Raw genomic sequence first — 22,202 nt, 5'->3', positions numbered from 1 at the left:
CACAGAATCGGAAGCAGGCTCCAGGCTCCGAGCCATCAGCCCAGAGCCTGACGCAGGGCTCGAACTCACGAACCGTGAGATCGTGACCTGAGCTGAAGTCGGACGCTCAACCGACTGAGCCACCCAGGCGCCCCATCAGGTTATATTTTTAACATAACATTTATATTATAAATTATACTATATTATCACAGAAATAAAATTTTATATAACAAAACAGTAAGATAAAAATTAATAGATCTTAATAAAATTTATTAGCTACTAGGTAAATATTTAAAAATATTGATATGTAAAATAAAAACATATAATATGAATTTATATTCTATAAATTTTAAAATGATATTAATGATATGAAGAATGTTCCAACAGAAGCACAGGTTACTTCAGAAACTTCTAAAAGAGGGCCTGGCCTGCTTTGGGGATGGATATGAACATGAAAGTTTTCCTTCAGGAAGAACCAGGGGTCTGAGGTCCAGCAGAAGTTAGCTAGGCTGAGAGGAGGCTGAAGCATGGGGTCTGGAATGAGGAGAGAAGGTCCAGGCAGAAATTAAGATCACGTTCAAGGCTCTGGGTTGGAATTTGACCGTGAATTCTAATTCCGCTCACACTGGAGATGTCCTAGTGGAAAGCTTCTGGGTTGAATGGCTCCCCCCGCACCCCTCCTCCCCCATACACGCCTACCTAGAGCCTCAGAATGTGATGTTACACGGAAAGAGGGCCTCTGCATTGCACATGTAATTACTTAAGGATTACACTGTATCAGGGTGGACTCTGAATCCAAAGAAAGTGTCCTTATAAGAGACAGAAAAGAACACACAGAGACCCGGAGAAGGTGGTGGTATGTAGCTGGAGGTGGAGACTGGTGTGATACATCTATAGGCCAAGAAATGCCCGGGATTTCCTGCAGAGATGAAGGCTGACAGACCGAGACATTTCTTTCCTCAGAGTCTCTGGGAGGAACCATCTCTGTTGACAATTTGATTTTGGACTGCTAACCTCCAGAACCATGAGAAAAGACGTTTCTGCTGCTGGAAGCCATTGCGTTTGTGGTACTTTCTTACATCAGAGAAAATGAACACAGCCTCGCCCCAAGTCTTTCAGCTTTTCCATGACTTTGACTCTTGAACTTCTTTCACAGTAAGATGCAGTCTTGTAAAGCCTCTAAGACCTGCTTAAGATAGCTTCATCATGTTTTTCATGGTTATATAACCACAAGATTTTAAATACATATATTAGATATGCTATTGAAGTGACTTAAAGCCCCTTTTAGTACAATCTTTCAAAATATCAAGATGTATTTCCCTGTTTCCCAAGTAATGCATGCTGTTTCATTTACTTCAGATTAATCCGTAGGAACAAAGATGATCTATTGACTCAAATTTAAATACTATATATCACTGAAAAATATTTAAAATATGTGTTTTAAAAATACAGGGAAAAATTACCTATGTCATACTTATGGCATCAATAACAGGAAAAACATTACCCTGCTGTTTTAATTCTTGAATATTTAGAATTTTTGCATTTGGATTGTATAAAATGTCCTGGTTTATTTTAAAAATCATTATGTTTCGTATTTAGATGAAAAGGAATGACAGAAGATTTCCAGCTGCAACTTATAATCATTTCTTCTCACACAACACATTGCGGGGTAAATAGTCTTTACTCCAATAAACAGCAGCAACATTGACTAGAACAAGAGACAGATGTTATGTATACATTTTGATCAGACTAATGGCACCTAAGATCTGGTGAAGATCATCTTTAGGAGAACCATCACTGTATGTTCCTCATTAATTTTTTTTTTAATTTTTTTATGTTTATTTTTGAGAGAGAGACAAAGCGTGAGTGGGGGAGGGGCAGAGAGAGAGGGAGACACAGAATCGGAAGCAGGCTGCAGGCTCCAAGGTGCCAGCGATGGAGCCCAATGTGGGGCTCGAACTCACAAACCACGAGATCGTGACCTGAGCCGAAGTTGGATCCTCAACTGACTGAACCATCCAGGTGCCCTGTCTTTCACGACTTTTTAAAGGCATAGCAACAAAGATATTGCCAAGCAAGGGAAATGATTTAGGACTATACAACGGACAAAAGCACTAGGATGGCTAGAGCTGATCATCCACGAGATGAAGTCATGTGGGTAACTGAGTCACAGAAACACCAACTATTTTCCCATTCAGTATCTGCTCTGAGATTCTTAAATAATTTCAGAGGGGAAAATGTTTAAGCAATTATTTTATTTTTTTATTTTTAGCAAGACAACTGAAGTTGACTCCATGACCACCTTTAACAACAGGACCTCCGGAACACCTTTGCCAATTCTTGGTAACTTCCCCGTCACAGGTTTGTAATGTGTGACCTCCTGCCCGAGGGTGGGGTCTTGTGGTACGGTGAGTTTCAGAGAGCTCAAACCACTGAGTGGTGATTTCCCCCTGGCTCAGGGCCAACAGGCATTATATGTCCTATCAGCTTCTCTCCTCACTAAACATGCGTCAGAGGGTATTTAAAAAGCAAACAAACCCAATAAAGATGTCAATGTGTACTATCCATGTTTCACACAGGTTTCTAAAGGGCCCTAAACTTTGGGAGAGGCTCGGTTTCCTCTTTGTCCTTTCCCCTACGCCATCTGACAGGTCATCAGAACACGTGTTTTAACCCGGCAGTAGTTCCTTCCTTTTCCTGTAGCAGTAGCAACGGGCTGCCATCTTGTCAGCCAAGCATGGACAGCACATGTTACACAACAGAATTAAAGACTTCAGTCATTTGCATTGCTCAGACCTCACCTAGAAGTTCTTGCGAAGGGAGGAGTCCCCAGCCATAGCTTCTTTAAGACAGGCCCGCATTTCTAATGGGTGCCTTCATCTAACAGGTCTGTTTTCCATTCCTTATACAGTAAAGTTTGGATTTGCTACTCACAGCCTTCATGTAGGAGAGAGTGGGAGGAAAGGTCAAGAGAATAGTGTCAGGCAAAGTGTATCAGGGGAGGGATAAAAGACTAATCAGAGCCCCTGGGGTTACACATTACACACTATTATCACTACCGCCTTACTCTGGTGTAACTCTACGTCTTATGAAAGTCAGTAGTAGTACTATCATCATGACTATCCGACCACTACAAACTTGTGAGGTGGGTAAAGAATATGTGGCTGTCACCAGTCCATAAGTGCTAAAATTTAGGAATAATGATGATGGAGCTTCACGGAGCCCATCTGGACTCCTGGTCCGGAGCACCTTCCTCCTTCTGTACAGAGGGAAAGAGATGGTAAAGTTGCTGTGTTTGGAACCGGCTGGACTCTAGCCGGGAAGATCTTCCAGAATTCTCCCTGTGCCACGGGGAGGATGTGATGCTCACTGGGGCACGGTCTGAGTTAGACCTAGCAGCCCATTGGATAGAATGCAGGTTTTGGAGCCTGGCAGACCTAGGTTGGAATCCAGACTTTGTCACTTGCCAGTTGTAGGACTTTAAAGTGAATTATTTATTTTTTCCTCAGTTTCCTCATCTGAAATGGATTGCTAAGAGAATTAAATGATATTTAGCAATACCTGAAAAATGTTCACAATGACTACATCCAAGCCCACCGGGCTACATATGTAGACAAGTCAACTAACCACATATAAAAATCGCCATTGGAGAAGGGGAAGAATTAGAACCCACGTGACGAAGTTGAAAATGCTGGGGAAGTGGATACCAGTCCCACTTGCTCAGAGAAAGTTGATTCTACTGCAGCCCCTGCAAGCAACTCAACTTCCTAACCTAGCATTCTAGAGTGTCACATTGAACCACCCCAAACTCAGAGTATAGGCTCAGCTAGAAAAACGCCTGTTTCAAAAAAGCAAGAGGACAAGGAAAATTTTCAGAAATGTCTATCTACCACTGCTGGGCTCCTCGATTCATCTCTTCCCAACTCCTCAAGAGGTGGTCCCCTTTGGAAGTTCCACAGAACACTTAGACACCTCCAGTGCCCAGCCTTGGGCTGATTACATTCAACTTGGCATTTGATGATGAAACTTCCTCAAATTGATCCTTGGTTGTTTTTATGTGCTTGTCATGTTGATCAACAAGACCGTGTGCACCCTATAGCAGGTTCATGGCTCTTTTGCAACCTTTTTTTTTTTCTTAATTATTCTGTAAGTTTATTAATTTATTTTGAGAGCATGAGCAGGGGAGGGGCAGAGAGAGAGGGAAGGAGAGAATCCTAAGCAGACTCCATGCTGTCAGCACAGAACCCAATGTGGAACTTGATCCCCCAACCTGTGAGATCAGGACCTGAGTTGAAATCAACAGTCAGATGCTTAACTGACTGAGACACTCAGGCGTCCCTCTTTTACATCCGCTTGTCCCTGTCTCTCCCATGTCCTCCCCTAGAATGTAGTGTATTCCCAAGCATACTGCAAGCCAACAGTCATGCATATAATAATAGAACTGAATCCTTTATCCTCAGCACTGAGAAGTAATGAGAGTGGTAGAAAACAGCATTCAGAGTATCAACAACAAGGCAATGATTTTCAAAACATATGAGAATTTTACAAAAATGTATTTAAACATGGAGCCACATTTTTGAAACATGAATCACTGTAAGCGAGGAAAGGGGTTTAGAAATAGTAATAGCTCTATAATTTATATGCATGTGCCATGGTCTACACACTGTAGTAAGCACATTGAGAAATTTCTGTGATTTGTGAATAAATTCTTGCAAAAACTCATATGGTGGGGATGTTAGTGAGATGTGAAAGTCACTCCTTCATATCATCCTCAAAACCATTCCTATAACCTTTGACTTTTATCTCATCCATAAGTTTCGTGTATCTTCTCCTTTGTAACTTCCTGCATTTATGGTCTTACTTAAGAGGCGGGATTCCCCACCCTAGATAATATTCTGTTTTTCTTCTAATACCTTCACAGATTTCATTTTTATGTTTAGCTTTTTATCCCATCTGGAATTTAGGCATCTATTTTTAAGGCAGGACTTAACCTCACAGTCTCCCATAAAAAGTTTCAGCTAATTATTGCAATAAAATCCGCTAGGCAGACCATAATTTTTCTTCCATTTTTAAAGTCTCTCCTTTTCATACACCAAATTTCCTGATATTTATGGGCCTATTTGGGATTCCTTCCTTTGTTCACCTGGTCTGTTTGGTAATTCCTGTGCCACACTATTTGAATTACTATAGTTTTAAAGTATAGTTTGCTTTCTGGTGAGGCAGCCCACATCCTTCCTCATTGTTCTTATTTTTCCAAAAATTTCTTAGCTATCACTTGCTTTTCCCTCTTCCAGATGAGTTCCAGTTCATCTGTTCAAGTTCCAAAATAATTCTTTTCAAATTTTGATGGAAATTGCATTTAGTTACAGATAGGAAAGGAAGACAGCAGGATCTAATATCCTTAAAGGACTGTCTGTAGAGCTGTAGGTACAAGAACTGTGATTATAGATACATAATGTGAACAATTGTTTAGTTAAGGATGCAAAAAGTTAAGATTGCCCCCATTAAAAAGCAAACAAATTCACCATACCCAGCCTTAGCTTAGAATCTTTAGAATAAATCTCCATGCTGTAATCAGCATCCCACAAGTTTTCAACTGAGGTTATGAAATCCAAGAAGGTTTTCTTTAAAAGTTATTTTTACCAAATTATAAATCAAAGGTATATAGAGGTTACAAATTCAGACATTCCCATCACACAATTATTTCAAATCACCCTCTCCCTTCTCCATTCTAACCTGAATTTTAGAGTGCAGTTTTTATGATATACTATATCTCCTGGCAGAGATATCTCAAAATTATTACCATAGACATTTAGTGGAACAAGTCCAATTTTAAACTAAAAACACTACTTTAAAAGATATATTTTAATTCTGGCATCCCTATTTATATAATAATTAAAATTCAATTAAAAAGTCATAATATTAAAACACTGATGGATTTCCTTTAGAGAAGGTGGAGCATATTTTTCCTTAAAAAGAAAAACAAACAAAAACAAACAAATAAGAAGGGTTTAAACTTGTTTCAAAGAGTAATAAGAGCTAGAAATAAGATCTGTATTTAAAATAGACAAAAATCTTGTGCTGATGCTTGCGGGCAAAGAAAAAGAAAACATACTCTGTCTAGTCTACTTTTCTTTTTTTTCTATGCTTCAGGAGATATTATAAAGATAATAATCCAGCATGACTGAAGGGCAGAGATCACATGCAAGAGCAACGATTTCTCTGTCCGATAGGCTGCATTTGACTAAGAGAGAAGGGGCACAAAACCTCTCTTTCATGAGATGTTACACAGATCTTTTTCTGACTTAACACATTCAAGGAGTGAATAGATGCATCATAGATTGACACATCTGTACAAGGGAATGCTACTCAGCAATGAAAAGGAAGAGCTATTGATACATTTAACAGCATGGATGAACTTCAAATGCATTATTATCCTAAGTGAAAGACTTAAATGGCTACTTAAGTAGCTTAATTAAGACTTAATGTAGGATTCCATTTACATAACATCCTGGAAAAGGCAAAACAACAGGGACAGCGAACATATCAGCGGTTGCCAGAAGCTATGGGGGGAGGGGAGGGTTTGACCACAGGGGGACACTTTTCAGGGTGATGGAATGGTTCTCCTCCTGACTGAGGTGGTAATTTACATGACTCATGTTGGTCATAATTTATAGAATGGTACAACTGGAAAGGTCTTCCTCCAGTTTCTTTCTTATGTTTTAGCATAATGTCTCAATTTTGTACTTTAAGTACATTCCATCTAATCCTTTAGGAATTGGGTAAAATTCATCATGCTAAAGAGTGTAAGCAAATTCTATCTCAATAAATTAATAATAATAAAGAAGAATACTCTTGCAAGCCAAACTGTCTTCTGATACCATCTTCCGTCCATCAACAGCTATTAGCAACTTATTTACTTCTGTAGGGGAAGGATCCACCTAATGGACGATGTACGATACTGGGTCTTGCTGATTTGTGCTCTTCGTTTGCAGCATCTGAAACTCACCTTCTCAGTCCTTCCACAGAGCAATGTGGAAGTTCTCTCAAGTGAATCAGGTTAACTGTATTAAATGCTGGTGCCAGGATGGTGGTCTCAGGCTCCTGGGTTAGAATCTGATCCCACAGGATACTTTAAACAAGTGCCACATAGCTTCAATCCAAATCTATGGGTTTTCATCGACAATCAACTTAGTCTTATAACAGACCAACTAAAGGCATTTCAATATTTGCATTTTCAATATTGGCATTAAGAGAAGTATACTGTCTGCATCAAAAGGTGATAATCCTTTTCTAGATAAGACTGCACATAGAGAGTTTGATTCAGTTTAGGCATTAACATTTAAAAATGGCAATCCTGTCTTATGATGAGCAGCTGAAGGGACTAAGGATACTTATCCTGCAGAGGATAATGCAGAGGCGGGGGCCAGGGTGTAGGAGGGATAGAATGGTTTTATATACAACTATCTGAATGGCTATATGAAAAAAGGGATAAACCACTCAAGGTGACACGGGTTATAGGATTAGGACCCATGAGAAAAAGATAAAGGATGAAAGATATTTGGCTTTATAATCCCATGATGGAGTGGCTGCCTTCAGAGGCAGGGAAGCTGCAGGTAGGGTTTTGGATTTGGTGGTGGGCTGGGTGGGAGGACTTCCATAAAGAGAGAGGACCAGCAGTAAGCCAATCACACTGAGCTTGGTGGTTTACCAGGTATGCCACGCCCAAGAAAGAATGGGACATCTGGGAAAGGCAGTGAAGGAGGAGAGGAAAGGAAGGGAAAGGAAAGAATGTGGACACATGGAAAGATGACGAAGGAGGAGACAAACTCTCTAGTTCGTTTTTCCTGCATTGGTCAGGGAGCTATCTGCCTGACATTTGATCAGCTTTTGGATTTGGAGACGCTTCCATTACATGAGGGGTGGCGGGGACGGGACATTAATTATCTGTCCCCATACCCATGAACCAGTCCACAGGCACATGACTTACATTTGGCCCCCAGGAGGCTCTTGCTTGGCACTCTGGATCATGAGGACGTGATAGGACACAGGGACAGATATAGGCTAGTCACGGGAGTCCAGTAACCATGGTGGTGGCAGTGGTGGTGTCCTAAGCAGACTGTTCCTGTGCCATGACCTTGGGTGTGTTCTTGGCCACTTGGTTCTTGCCCATTCTCTTGAGCCCAGACCTCAACACTTCTGTTGGCTTCTGTAAGCTACCCAACATTCTGTCACTAAATTTCTTTTCTACCTAAATGAGCCAGAATTGGTTTCTATTACTTGTAACTTCAAAACTCTGATAGGATCACATAAATTGGGGAAGGGGGTACTTAAGAGGTATTTTACATTATCCTTATATCATATATGAGGATGAAATTCTTTAAAAGCTACATGGCCCCTAATACTGGTTGCACTGGAGAGCTTAAAAGTAATTAGAATCTCTACCTTTACCACTACCCCTAATTGTTTCCAAGGTTCTGAAATACTAAATCAGGGCTGGGGGGTGGTAGAGCAGAAGCCATCACATTTCCCCCCCCTAAAGTTTTGCAGGTAATTCGAATGCAGATTCTCAGAAGTCTGGCATTTGGGTTTCTAAGCAAATGAGAGTGATATGAACCATTAAATAATTTGTCTGGTTGTCTAAAGTATTTTCAATCTCCTCTGTCTCAGGCCAAATCTGATCAATCTACAAGTGTCTACAGGGTGAATCTCACCTCCCAGTCTTCTTATTAGCACATAACTTCTCCCCCAAACCCACAAAACCCTGTGCCCCCCCTCCATCAAACTTTACTCTTTCACTCCTGGGAAGGCACTTTCATTCTCTCTGCCTGTACAGATCCTACTTACGCATCAAGGTCAATTTAAGAATGGCTTCTCTCAGGGCACCTGGGTGGCTCAGTTGGTTGAGCATCTGACTCTTGATTTCGGCTCAAGTCGTGGTTCGTGGGTTTGAGCCCTGCATCGGGCTCTGTGCTGCCAGTGCAGAGCCTGCCTGGGATATTCTCATTCTCTCTCTCTCTCTCTCTCTCTCTCTCTCTCCCTCCCTCCCTCCGTGTCTACCCCTCCCCCATTTTCTCTCTCTCTCCCTGTCAAAATAAATAAACTTAAAAAAAAAAGAGAGAGAGAGAGAATGCCTTCTTTCATGAACTCTTTCCTTTCCATTCCAACCTAGGATTTTTCATAAAGTTAAATTTCAGAAGTGGAAGTGTCCTCTAGTAAGCACATGCCATCCATGTCATGTCATTAGTTCACATACTCCTTTCATTAGAATTAATTTCTTTCAAATAATTTTATTTCAATTTTCATTGTCTTTATACTTTATCTCTCCAAGTCCATAAGTTTCCCTTCGGCAACTCTAGAGAGACATAGTTGGTGCTTAATATCACTAAGGTTAACTTACCACACACTGAGTTCCCTCATTCTCAAGCAGTGTTATTTCTTGGGAAGAAAAGTAAAGCTTAATCCATTCTAGAGATCTCTCTCTGTTGGAACCATTGCAGACATTTTTACAGATACTAAAATCTGTCTGGTTCTTAATCTAGTCTGGAACACAAGGTCAAAAACCCTGCCATTCTCAAAATGACAAATCCTGAAGCATTTTCACTACCCAGAGCAGCAGGAGAGGCAGGAAAGACAATCCCTGCCTTTGAGCAGACAGAAAAACATCCTGTGACTTACATGTACCAACTTGTTCACCCAAACAATTCCTGGCACTGAAAAGTGGCCACTGAAGGGCAGAGGGTGTGAAATGATTTTCTAATGGGCCATCAGAGCTACTTTAGTCAGGAAATTTAGAAGTGATATATTTCTATGGGAATCCCGACTCCCCCCATCTCTACCCTACCCCTGCTGCCCAAAGTAAGCCTTTCATTGTGTTATGATAGAATAAAGTATTTCTTCTACCCATAGTGATTCTATTTGGAGCCACTCAGCAGAAAGGTAAAGTCTTTGAGGGTAATACAATAATATTGGTGATGAAGAGACCACCTTAAGATTATATAATGCTTTGTGCTTTTTCTCCCAAAGTCCTTCCATACACTATTTGATTTGCCCAATAAGTTTGTATAGGAGAAAGTGCAAACAGAATTATGCTCATCTTACAGATGGAGAAGTTGAGGCATTGGAGGTTGAAGTGATCTAGTGAAGAGGTGGGGCCCCCTGGGCATTCTGGGGGCCTCAATCTGTCAGCTGTGGAAGCAGCAGGATGGCTGATGTCACGGACATTTTCGTGCCAGAGCTTCGGCACTATTATTTGGGTGAAATGCGGTCTGCACTTCACACATGTGGGCATTAGATTTTTGTTGCTCTATGAAGACACCCCAGAACTAAGGCCCCTGAGACTTAAAATAAGTGGCTCTGGTCAAGGAGCACAGAGTCTGCATTGGGCATGGTCTACATACTTAACCTTCATGGTACCCCTCCCCCCATATTAGCCAGTTTATGCACAAAGCCTCCATGTTCTCATCCATAAAGTGAGGGCTCTGGGTCTGGGACAACAGGTCTACAGCAGTGGTTTCAAACACAGCTGATCAGAAGAATAATCTGGGGAGACTTTTATCCGAAGAAGAAAAAAAGAGACAGCTTTGTAAGATGACACATGTTCATTACATACAAGATTTAAGCAAAGACAAGCAGCACACAGAAGAAATAAAAGAGATCCCCAATCCCCATTACCCACTGGTGACAGGACAGCAGTGATGCAAAAACATTCTGAAACAGGTGACCAACGTGTGAGGAATTCCTTTACTCCTTTTACAAATACAACTCTAGACCCTCACTGAGAATGGAGGTTGGTGCATGGCAATCTGTATCTTATCAAATGCCTCTTGTGACACAGCCAGAGTCAACGGCTGGCTTTTAGGAACGAGGGCACTGATGGTAAATAGGGAGTCTTCTTCCATAGATGGGTAATAAAGCAACACGTTTTTCATGGAGCAGTCTCCTGGTCATGAGGTGTCATCTGTGTCTCCTCAAGGCTGGGATTGCCACTCTTGAGGGTACAGGGAATTGGCCCCGGAAGTAGAAACAGTAAGAAAGAATTAAAAGAAAAACAGAGAGTAGAGATAGTAAGAGTCACCTTGTAATGGCCTTGCACTGTGCCGTCCCACCTGTCACAACCACACACACATCCTTCCTCAGAGATGACCCCTATCCCGGGGGAGCAGAGGTGGTCTCAGGTAGGCAGGGCCTGGAAGTGTGGAAGCTGAGGTGGGTCACTGCAGGGGACCAGGTCAGGGAGAAGGGGACATAAGGGAATCTAGTCAAGGCGAGCCCAAAGACTGAGAGACTATCTTGTGATTATTCAGCCTTAGACATGAGAGAGAACACGGAATGTAGGTCCGTGGAATATTCCTTAAGACTTATTCCATATTATGTCCTTGGCTCAATTACCTCTCTCCTGGGAAGATAGGGCTAAAATGGCAGAAACAGATGACAAAGAAGATGGCAGTAACTGGTGACGGAAGGATCCTTTCTTCACTAGGAGTTAATAGACTGGGTTTGGGATGCCAATATCCTGGGAGTTTGATTAGCGTAAGTCAGTCTCCAGGCAGTTGACAACCTCTGGTAGATGGACAAAATTGGATTCCCAGATCTCTGTGGCCACTCTATGAGGCCACCAGCAGGCCACATGACATAAGTGGTTTGGGCCAAGGTCTGTAGCACCTTTAGGAGGTAGCAGGTCAGGACTGGGGGATCTGAGATTATTAAAGAAACTTGCTTGGGCTGTGGAGGCACAGTGACTTTTTCCCCCTGCCATACTCTGCCAAAGTACCTTTCCCTAATTCACAAACATCCCTGAAAATCTTACAAAGACACACCACTTGCATCATTTAATTACACATTAATCAATAAATCACCCTCGGGGAAAGAGGACACAGAGCTCCTCAGGGCAGAGCATACGGTCACCAAGCACACATGGGGATCGGATGGCCGCCCTGCCCTCCCCAGGCAGCGGCAATGTTCTTCCCAGCTCGCCTGGCGCACACCAGCCCCAGAGCTCAGGAAGTGACCCCTCACGGAGCAGCAGCTGCAGCTGCTTCCCAGACAAGGCATTCCCACGACAGAGCCATTGGGGGACACCCATCTGCTACTGAGCCCTTTATCTTGATGGCCTCTCCCAGGCCTGAGCCTCCACCGCATTCACTCGCCAGCCTGGCAACTACTCTGAGGCTCCAGAAGACCAAACACAGGACACTTGGAAGCAGGTGAAGTCTTCTTTTGAGATTCTCCCACCTTCCCTGTCCTGGGGCATCTCTTCCCATAACCAAGTATTACAATAATTAAACTATTATCTATAATGGAGATTGATTAAAATTATTAGAAGTGAGTTTGGAAAACACAGGCCTTTATGTGAATTGCTGTGGGCTAGAGCCTGGCTACTGTGAATTTGTTAGAAACGCAGAAACGTCAGGCTCCACCTGGACTCACTGCACAAGAATCTGCATTTTATCCCCAGGTGACTCACAGGTTGGAACACACCCTACTGTCCTGAGTTAGTATTTTTCTCCTGGTAAATAAAGATCTAAATATTAAATGGTGTGAGTAGACATTTTTTCAAAAAACATATCCAGACGGTTAACAGACACATGAAAGGATGCTCAACATCACTCATCATCAGGGAAATACAAATCAAAACCACAATGAGATACCACCTCACACCTGTCAGAATGGCTAACATTAACAACTCAGGCAACAACAGATGTCAGTGAGGATGCAGAGAAAGAGGATCTCTTTTGCATTGTTGGTGGGAATGCAAACTGGTGCAGCCACTCTGGAAAACAGTATGGAGGTCCCTCAAAAAGTTAAAAATAGAACTACCCAAGATCTAGCAATTGTACGACTCGGTATTTATCCAAAGGATACAAAAAGACAGCTTTGAAGGGGTACATGTACCCCAATGTTTATAGCAGCATTATCAACAATAGCCAAACTATGGAAACAGCCCAAAGCCCAAATGTCCATCAACTCATGAATGGATAAAAAAGGTGTATACTGATACACAGACATTGGAATATTATTCAGCCATCAAAAGGAATGAAATCTTGCCATTTGCAATGACATGGATGGAGCTAGAGTGTATTATACTAAGCAAAATAAGTCAATCAGAGAAAGACAAATACCATATGATTTCACTCATATATGGAATTTAAGAAACAAAACAGATGAACATATGGGAAGGGAGGAAAAAGGAGAGAGGGAAACAGACTATGAGACTCTTGACGATAGAGAAGAGAGGGTTGATGGAGGGAGGTGGGTGGGGGATGGGTAAATGGATGATGAGTATTAAGGAGGGTGCTTGTGTTGAGCACTGGGTGTTATATGTAAGTGATGAATTACTAAATTCTAATTCTGAAAACAATATTACACTATATGTTAACTAGAAATTAAATAAAAATTTGAAAAAAAAAATCAAATGGTAGTCTTTAAGATAGGCAGTCTTTTTCTTTTCCTTTCTCTTTTTTTCTTTTTTATACCATGGACCTCTCTGGCTGTCAGGTAAAATCTCACTATTTTTAAATGCATAAAATATCTAGGATTACAAAGAAAACCAATTATGTGAAACAGAATACCCTAAATGTTTTTAAATGTATACCATAACACATTTTATTAACACATTAAATAAGAATATCTGGCAACAAGTTTATTAACTGGTATATTTTCAAAGTTGTAATGTGCATAATATTGGAAGGTATCTACTACAAATAACATGCACCATTTTTACTGGTGCCAGGCATGGGGACTGCTAATACTATAGTACTTCGACCCTAAATCAATTATTGAAGGAAACACTAAATTCAACTACAGTTTAGTGACAACAAACATTTTATTTTCCTCCCTGCCAGGTTCATAGTCCCCCTTTATTAATAGAGTCGAGGTTAAGAATAAGAGATGCTCAGGGATCTTATGCAAAAGGAGGTAAAAGTTGTGCCCCATATCTGTCTGATTGTCTGATCTTAGTTTGAGCAAAGCTGGCCAAATCACTTCCTTCTCCAATAGAGACTGCATTTGCCTTTTTGGCTTCTGTCCACTGGCTTTGATGCAAGTTCCTACCACAGAGATGAGCACTTAGATGTTTAAGAAGTACGTCTGATCAAATCCTCTAGGTTGGGGTCCCAAATATTTCTGAAACAGACATGCCAGGCTACATTCTGAATACCATTGCACAGAGTAACTAAAACAATCCCATTTTGTAGGAAGCTGCTGTCTCCATCTGCATAGGTACTTCCCTACAAATGTGGATTTAATATAAATTACTGACACTGAGTTCTGAAACATTCTCCCTGCTCTGCCAGAGAGCCTGGGGCAGGCTCTCTCTCTCTTGGATCGTAAGCACCTTTTCAGGGTACTTTTCTTGCCAAGAATAAGCAACACTTCCCACAGCCATGTCAACTGTGGTTCTCAAAATAAGATCCATTTTCAGAAAAAGCCAAAATCGATTTGTCTCTGAATTTCAAAACTGTACATCCAAGGCGTCTACACCGCTCTGCAGGCCATTTCCCCCTCATACTAACCGAAGTGCCATGAAAGCAAAATGGAACTGAACACATCAGCCTTGGGGGAATTCATCTGACACTTGGTTTGAACTCTCACAGAAAAGTCGCTACTACACAATGAAGCATTTCTCTAACAAACACAAATCATGTGAGCATGTTCGAGCCACATGTTTACAAAGGAAGACCTACAAACTTGAGACCCAGTCTTACATAAAGATTTCTGCTTAAAAATAGCCGTGTCTCCAGGTGCACGGGAACGCCATGAATTCGTTTCCGTTTGCAGCCCTTCTCCTGGACACACGCACACACACTAGTCACTCACACTTAGCTTTTCTTTACCTAGGTGTGCTCATCTGGAAAAGAGTGCTAAACCTTGCTTTTCAAACACCCTGCAATTTCCTTTATCTAGTTCTCCACCTATCCTGGTTCAGGAGCAGGTAATCTAGGAGATGGTTATAAGAAAGAAAATAGGCTGGGAGCAGAAGAAACCTCACAGATTTGAGGGTCAATCTGTGGATAAGAGTCTATCACAGTAAATTGCATCAGAGAAAAAATGTTTTTAAAATTTAGCACCGTATTATTCACTGTCATCGAGCCTAGAAAGGTGATTCTTTGCAAGGTTTGAGATCTTAGCTTTGAGACTGCTTTGGTTTTAGAGTAACCCAGAGGTTGCTGCTGGAGTGCATAAAGAATAAAAAGACTAAAGCTGAGGGCAGATTCTCTCCCCACCCTGAAATCCCAACGGCAACAAATGTAATTAATTAAGCCACCAGAACACTGTAGAGATGACTCATGCTTCTCCTAGTGAAAGTTTGAAATAACTGACTCTACTCACTTAAAGATGAAGTGTTGAATTTTTGTTACCATAAGAAACGCATTAAGAATGTCTAATTAGTTATAGACATAAGAATGTCTAATGCCTCAGCATTATGCCAACAGCAGAATTTCCACCACACAAAGTTTCATGGGGCCACTGAGACCTCCATAAAATCCTCACCCACCAAGATGCCCCTAGGTACCTTCTCAGCTGCAGCGTTCAGTTCTCCTTCAACATTCTTTGACTGACTTGAGGGAGAAACTGAAGTCAGGCAAGTTCTAGCCTGTCAAAAGGATTGTGCAAAGAAAGGACTTACCTTCCCAAACCCAAACTGCAGCCTTCATTTCTGCCACCTTCTCCCCTGCAGTGATTAGAGGCAATTTTCTGTTTTCTCCCTCTGGGTCTTTACTGCTGTCCTGCCAAAACTGTCTTGCATCTGCTACAATAAAATACCTGCGATGTTTTCTAAAGCCAGCAGCTTATTGCCAACAGTCAACCCTCTACCCCACAGGCAGCGGTCTGGGAACTTTAGTCAAAGTGTTGCAAGTTGAAGGCTAAGGTGGAATTTGGCTAAGGCCAAGGCATGGTTCCTTGGAGGGCAGACCCTCCTCTGGCTCATGGAACCAGCCTGCAGGAGAAAAGAACACTTTTGTTAAAGAGGCCGAAACAAGAGCAAGAGGTATGAGTATAGGGTTGTTATCCATCAAGAGTACCATGATGAATCCAGAGAGTCATGCCATTCAAAATGAAGGTCACCTATGGTGCCTTTGAATTCTCTCCCACTTCTCCCTGGCGTGGGCATTTCCAAGTGTGTTCTTATTTGGGTGGGAAGTGAAATTGATCACTGCCGCCCCCCCCCCCCTTTTTTTTTTTTTTTGGAGGGGGAGGGAGGAGAGACTGTAAGAATGTTTAAGCTCTTGTTGAAAGGGCAAGGCTTGGGAAGATATAATGTAGAAATAGAAAGCTATCTACTCTTCAAGGAAGAAATGTGCAAATGTTTTTTTGCCCCCACAGTCTGAGTCGTCACACTGAAATAGAGGCTTTTGAACTGAACTGATTCTCAAGGACCACTCTGGTTGATCCTCAGACTCACCCTACTCTGCCAACTTCCAACTTGGTTTCCATCTTTTAATTTGGGAAGAAAACTAGAGTGGAAATTAGAAAGGCAAAGAAGACAGTCCCAAGTGTCTTGCTTTAAGACACCTGATAGCCTCCAGACCTCAAAGTTACCAAAAATACAAAGTAATGCTTCTCTTTTACCAAAGGCATCACTCTCGGTCCTCCTAAGTGCCAAGTTTATCTGGTGTATGTAAAATATAGTTATATTGCTTCTTCAGGAAGAGACCATAAAAAGGCAGGCAGATCTAGAGTCCCAGGTCAATTGCTGTCTTGACCTACTTACTGCCCAGGGACCTTGTATCTAAGGCGAGACTGTGTGAGCTCACCCTGTGCCCGACTGAGGCCATCTGTGGAATACAGTGTAGTGTGGGTGCATGCCCACGCACACCTAGATTTAACAAACCACGGTCACATAACGCAAAGGGCCAATCAGCAGAATAGGACATCAGAAGATGTCTTCGTAGGACACACTCCGCCCCCTCCTTTGCTAAGCAGAGCAGGTAACATGTGAGTGAAGAAGGATGCTACCACCTTCTTCCCTGGCCACTGAGGAAACAGCAGAGCTCCAGTCAGGACATCCAAGGTGACAGGGATGTTGTGCTATACCCCCTGACCCCCACGGCAGGCAATGTTTGAAGTTGAGAGGGTGCACTGCCTCCCGAAGTTCTTAAGAGGGACACAAAGCTATACAAAAGGGACCCCTGCCAGCCACTGAGAGGTGAAATTATTAATTCCCTTTCATGGACATGATCACAAGCTTCCCTTGCTAACTCAGGATCATAACTTCTATTTGCTTGGCCATTTCTCTCTTCTAGATTTTATGTACTTTTGTACACATAGGCAAACATTTAAGTTGGTCTTTTATCCCATTCACCATCAGGGAAAAGTTGATGAACAGAAGTCAGATTCGAGTCCTGTTCAGATAGCCAAAGGGAGGGGGGCAGATACTCCAGCTATGAGCTGACACACTTGCCCTCCCAATAGTCTATAAATGAGTTGGCTGATGAAGGGCTGCTTGTGGCTTATCCTCCAGTTTAGCTCATGATCATATTTTGACTGCTTGGCTGCCTCTGTCTCTTTATGAGCCAACTTGGTTGCGTGGCTCAGAACCGAAAAGGTCCTTCATGCTACTTTGAGACACCAGGTAGTTCGAGAGCTCTTAGATACACACAGCCAACCCATGCAGAGGAAGATGTTACTCACCCTCTCACCATGGCCTTCTGGGAACCCAAAGCTGACCCTTCACCCCAGAGCCTGTGCCCCATTAAATCTGGCCACCCAGCACCACACCCTCTTGGGCAAGCTTCATAAATCGCCTCACGTGCTGTGATTCCTAACTGCTCCTTGCTTGGGGAGTCCAGGCCTCAGCGTGCTCTGCTTCTGGTTGAGTTTCAGCACTTACGCAAATCAGGTTTCTGACTATGTCTGAAATTCCAGTGCATACAGGAATAGCAGGTTGCTTAATCTCTAAATTCAGAGCCAAACTCTTTTCTAAATACAGACAAAGGTGCTGCCTGGATCACATGGTAGATTAAAGGACCCACCCTTGCCAGTTCTGACAGGCCGACTTGTCAAGTACATTGCCGCCATCTTGTTTTCCAGCCCCGAACTCCCATGGGACACCATACTATACATATTTTCATACTTCCTCACTTGTTTCCTTCTGTCAAACTGGGCCCCACCCCCATTCTTCTCCACTGACAGCATCCAATTTCCAAATACAGGACATAGACAGTGAAATGTCTTGGAGAGAAAAAAATTAAACTGGCCATTTTATTTTTCTTCTTAAACTACAATCTTCTTGTAAGAAACTCTTCTGTGTTTCTGCAGTAGACAATAAGCTACTTACTTACTCATTGCTCCATATCCAGGCCTGCAGTTTTGATACAAGTTAAACATGAGCAAGGTCACCAGATTTTCCTCTTCCCTTATTAGAAAGGACATTAACAATGAAATACTGTGCTGGGTTGAGGAGAACTCCATGTTCAGGGAAAGGCCGGTGGACCTATAGTAAGCTTTCTTAGATAGCAATAAAGGAACACTGTTCTGGATATGAGAAAACATGATATTCATTTCACTCTCTTTTTTATTACAGAAAACATCTTTTTTTCCCAAGTCCGATAACAAACAACACAGATTGTAGAATTCTGGCCAGCATTCAGTCCACAAAAGAGAAACAAGGAAGTGAATCATTTTTGTGTAGGTTAGCGGAGTTTTGTTCCCCATCAGACTCTTTCAGCAGGGGGCACCGTCACCATGTGGTGGGTCTCCCAGATGCCTTCACCAGAAGGTTCACCAACAAGGGGGAAGGAGGAAAACCCAACCACAACGCACAGTTCATCTGATGTTTCTTTCCCATTGATTGGACCCTGAAGAAAATCTTCCAATTTCCCTGCTCCTGAATCCACCCTTCTGGAGGCAATAATGCCTTTTAACAGACTGAGAAACTAAAATCAGTTTCCAAAACAACAGCTCATTCAAACTGTTGAGAACTTGAGCTGTGTCAACAACCCACTGAGCATTCTGGTCACGAGTGATATTAAAAATCAAAGGTCAGCAACTATTTTCTCTAAAGCGTCATAGAGAAACTATCATAGGCTTTGCAGACCTTATCTGTCTCTGTCCTGTATTCTTGTTTCTTCAGCCCTTTAAAATGTACAATACACATCTAGCTCCCAAGCCCTCTGAATACAAGCTGAGACAGGCTGGGTTTGGTGCACAGGCCACAGTGGGCTGACCTCTGACTGCTTCCAGAATGGATCCAAAAAAGGAGTCTGTCCCCCAGTTCAGCCTAAATCACAGCAAAAGCACCTGGAACAGGCATGTAAAGGATGGGAGACAAAGGCGCCCCACCCAACTGATGGAGAGTCAGCCAGAAAGGAGACTTGGGGGTAGTGGGAACAGGAGAGACTGTCCCCCCTCCCCTCTACACACTGGGTATTGCTTTGGAAGGCAGAGAAGTCAGAGAGAACAAGAGAGCAGCGATAAGGTATGGGCTTGCCTTGACTAAGCACAGCCCTCCAGGCCTAAAATGCAAAGCCAGAAGATTTGGCTTCCCCAGCCCGATGGATGGACTCAGCCAGCCAGTAAGCGAAGCAGCTCTCACATCAACCTCCTCAGACACACCCCTGTGGCTAATATGGCATTCTCCAAAGCTCCACTCCAAGGGTGCCAGTACTCAGGCAGGACTATTCCACTGAAATCTTAAGTTCTCTATCTAATTCTGATGCTTCTGTCACTCTGACCACCCACACCATTTCTGATTGCCCCCAAGTCAGCTCAATTCCACTACTCTGACCACTTCGCTGGGGGGAAATGCATGTCCAATTATCCAGGCACCTATCAGAAGCAAGGCCTGGCAATGGCTCCAAAACCCAGGCTTGAGCTGCTCTTTATTCTGTTCCTCTTCTCATCTCACAAGCCCCAACAATGGAAAGGATGCTCTGAGACTTAGCTGTAACCACGGGAACCACAGATCTGTCTTTAAATTATCCTTGCGTGTGGCCGCAACCCATGGCCCTCCACATTTATTTTCTACTTCTGAGCATGAAGACATTACTGTGACAGTTTCCAATCCTCTGACCCTCATCTCCCCCCTGCCCCCACCATGACAAATATTTAGATCCACACTTTACTTTCCAATTCCCTGACTTAGAAGCTGAGCAAAGCAAGCCTGCCTTAATGGAGAAAACATTAGTGCATTCAGGCTTCACTCTGGATCCCGGTCAATTTCGAGATATTTCACAGCTGTTGTACATCTACTTCCTTTCTTGCAAAAGCCAGCAAAAATTAGCAAGCACCTTGTTGGCACTGAAATATAAAAATACAACAACGGTCAAGCCTGAAAATCAGTTTCTGGTTGGCTATCTTCAAACTATTTGTTCTAAAACAGTGCCTGAAGTTCATTTATCATCTGCCAAGTTTAAAATCAGTTTTAATTCAATGCTGCATGGTTTCGTAGGATTGTTTTCAAAGCAACCTCCAGAAGATAAGTCATTTGGTCATCAAAGTAGTCACTGAGAAAAAAACTCTTGCTTGGGCAGCTATCAGCACAATTCACGCTAGGTCTGTTTCTGATGTCAATATTATCTACTCGTTTCTCGTATGCTTAAAAAAAATGCAAACATATAAGTTGTGTTCAGAGAGAAGACAGGGTTCTCTCCCCAGCTTGGGTCCCCTCCTACCTGCTTCTGAGCTGATCAGGTGAGCCTTCTCTACTGTGCTTCACACCCACTTGAACAGGACAGGCTCCAGAGTTTGTCGTGCTTCATTTCCCTTCTCCATTCAGTCCTTTAAAGTCCCGGGTTATTAGCTATCAACAAAAATGTGAGCCATGCCAGGGCGTGCTCTGACTTCCTGCCTGCTCCCCACGCTCTACTGAGCTTAGGAGCAGATTTTCTCTCTCCTCCTCCAGCTTCACCTCCTGCGCTCGAGGGCCCCACCCACAGCACTCAGATCATTTTTCATTTATGAGTGCATCCAGCGAAACTGTGTGTAAGAGAATGAGCCAACCCCTGCCCTGCCAGTGTCCTGGAACCACGCTGCTAAAGGCGGCTTTAATTTTCCAGGAGTATGGGGGAGCATTAGCTTGTGGCAGAAGTCATCTGGGGTTTCCTCCTGCAGGTATCTGCAGACCAGACTTCCATCCACAAAGGACCCACACCTTGGTGATGGAGTTGTAAGAGCATCAGTATGCAGATGCCACAACCTGAAATACCCTGAAGATTTCAGGCACGAGACAACAAAAATACACTAAAAATGTGAAGCCCGGATGATCAGTGAAGAAACAGCACCCAGTGACCTATTTTACTTTGCACTTATTAAAAGGCCAGGTTTCTTACTGCATTTAAATGGGAATAAAAACTGAGACTTTAAATAATATTATAAAGAAGCCCACTGGTAAGTAAAAGACCATTTGTGTGTGTGTGTGTGTGTGTGTGTGTGTGTGTGTGTGTGTGTGTTTTAATGTTTATTTATTTTGAGAGAGAGAGAAACGGGAGGGGCAGAGAGAGAGAGAGAAAGGGAGAAGAGAGTCCCAAGCAGGCTGCATGCCAAGAGCACGGAGTCCGACGTGGGGCTTGATCTCACGAACCACGAGATCATGACCTGAGCCAAAATCAAGAGTCAGATGCTTAACCCGCTTAACTGACTGAGCCACCCAGGTGTCCCAGTAAGAGACCATTTGTAAAAAAAGAAAAAAAAGGAGCCGTTGTCATGATGATCCCTAATCTATAAGTTTCCTACTCCGACAACACTTGCATCTTCCATTCTGGACCACTACTTGCAAAAATAGAGATTATGAACCAGCTCCTGAGAACACTTACCCAGCCGGAATGTCGGCAGCTACAAAGATGATAAGATTTTATCAGGAAATAGAACTTTTAAAAATAGGCTCCCCCAAACCAATACACATGTATCATGACTTCCACTACGTACAAAATTCACCTTATCTGCAGCTGGAGCAAAAGGGGTCGTTCATGTACCACCAACCAGTTCCTGAAAACCCTATGGCTTCGGAGTAGATATGAAAATTTGCACAGAGCCATTAAAATGGGAATGTGTTATTATGAAAATACTGACAGTCTTTTAGTAGCTGTTCTTGTCAGGAACGAGAAAGGAGCAATTCCTCTGCTCATTGGCAGGCATGCTCGGGTCAGGGTTTAGAGTTAATGTTGGTCTGTTTTCACTCTCATCATTTATTTTAGAGTTTTATCCAATATGGATTTCCTCCTATGTTTCCTCGTGTTGTCTAAAGCTAGTCCCAATCACCAGGGGAAGTTCTTAAGTTTAAA

At 42.7% G+C, this 22,202-nt stretch overlaps 1 protein-coding gene and 1 long non-coding RNA gene across 8 annotated transcripts in view; one reads left to right on the top strand and one right to left on the bottom strand.

Moving 5' to 3' along the window:
* PDZD2 (PDZ domain containing 2) overlaps positions 1-22,202 on the bottom strand; it is a 366,979-nt gene that overhangs the window by 118,554 nt on the left and 226,223 nt on the right. Inside the window, exon 1 of one of the 7 annotated variants that reach the window (XM_058716609.1) lies at positions 20,595-20,822. The exons of the other annotated variants lie outside the window; for them this stretch is intronic. The gene's annotated coding sequence lies outside the window, so the exon portion shown is untranslated. Of the gene's footprint in view, positions 1-20,594; positions 20,823-22,202 lie in introns of those variants that run through there. 7 annotated transcript variants of the gene reach the window in all.
* LOC131504394 (uncharacterized) lies at positions 1,882-4,019 on the top strand. The gene is made up of 2 exons (XR_009257962.1): positions 1,882-2,340; positions 3,489-4,019. It is a non-coding gene; the product is annotated as an uncharacterized LOC131504394 (long non-coding RNA).

This window comes from Neofelis nebulosa, chromosome 1 (genome assembly GCF_028018385.1).
Source record: "Neofelis nebulosa isolate mNeoNeb1 chromosome 1, mNeoNeb1.pri, whole genome shotgun sequence".
In the NCBI taxonomy this organism is placed as follows: domain Eukaryota; kingdom Metazoa; phylum Chordata; class Mammalia; order Carnivora; family Felidae; genus Neofelis; species Neofelis nebulosa.
The sequence above is the reverse complement of the archived record's forward strand: the minus strand, read 5'-3'. Positions and strand labels throughout refer to the sequence as shown.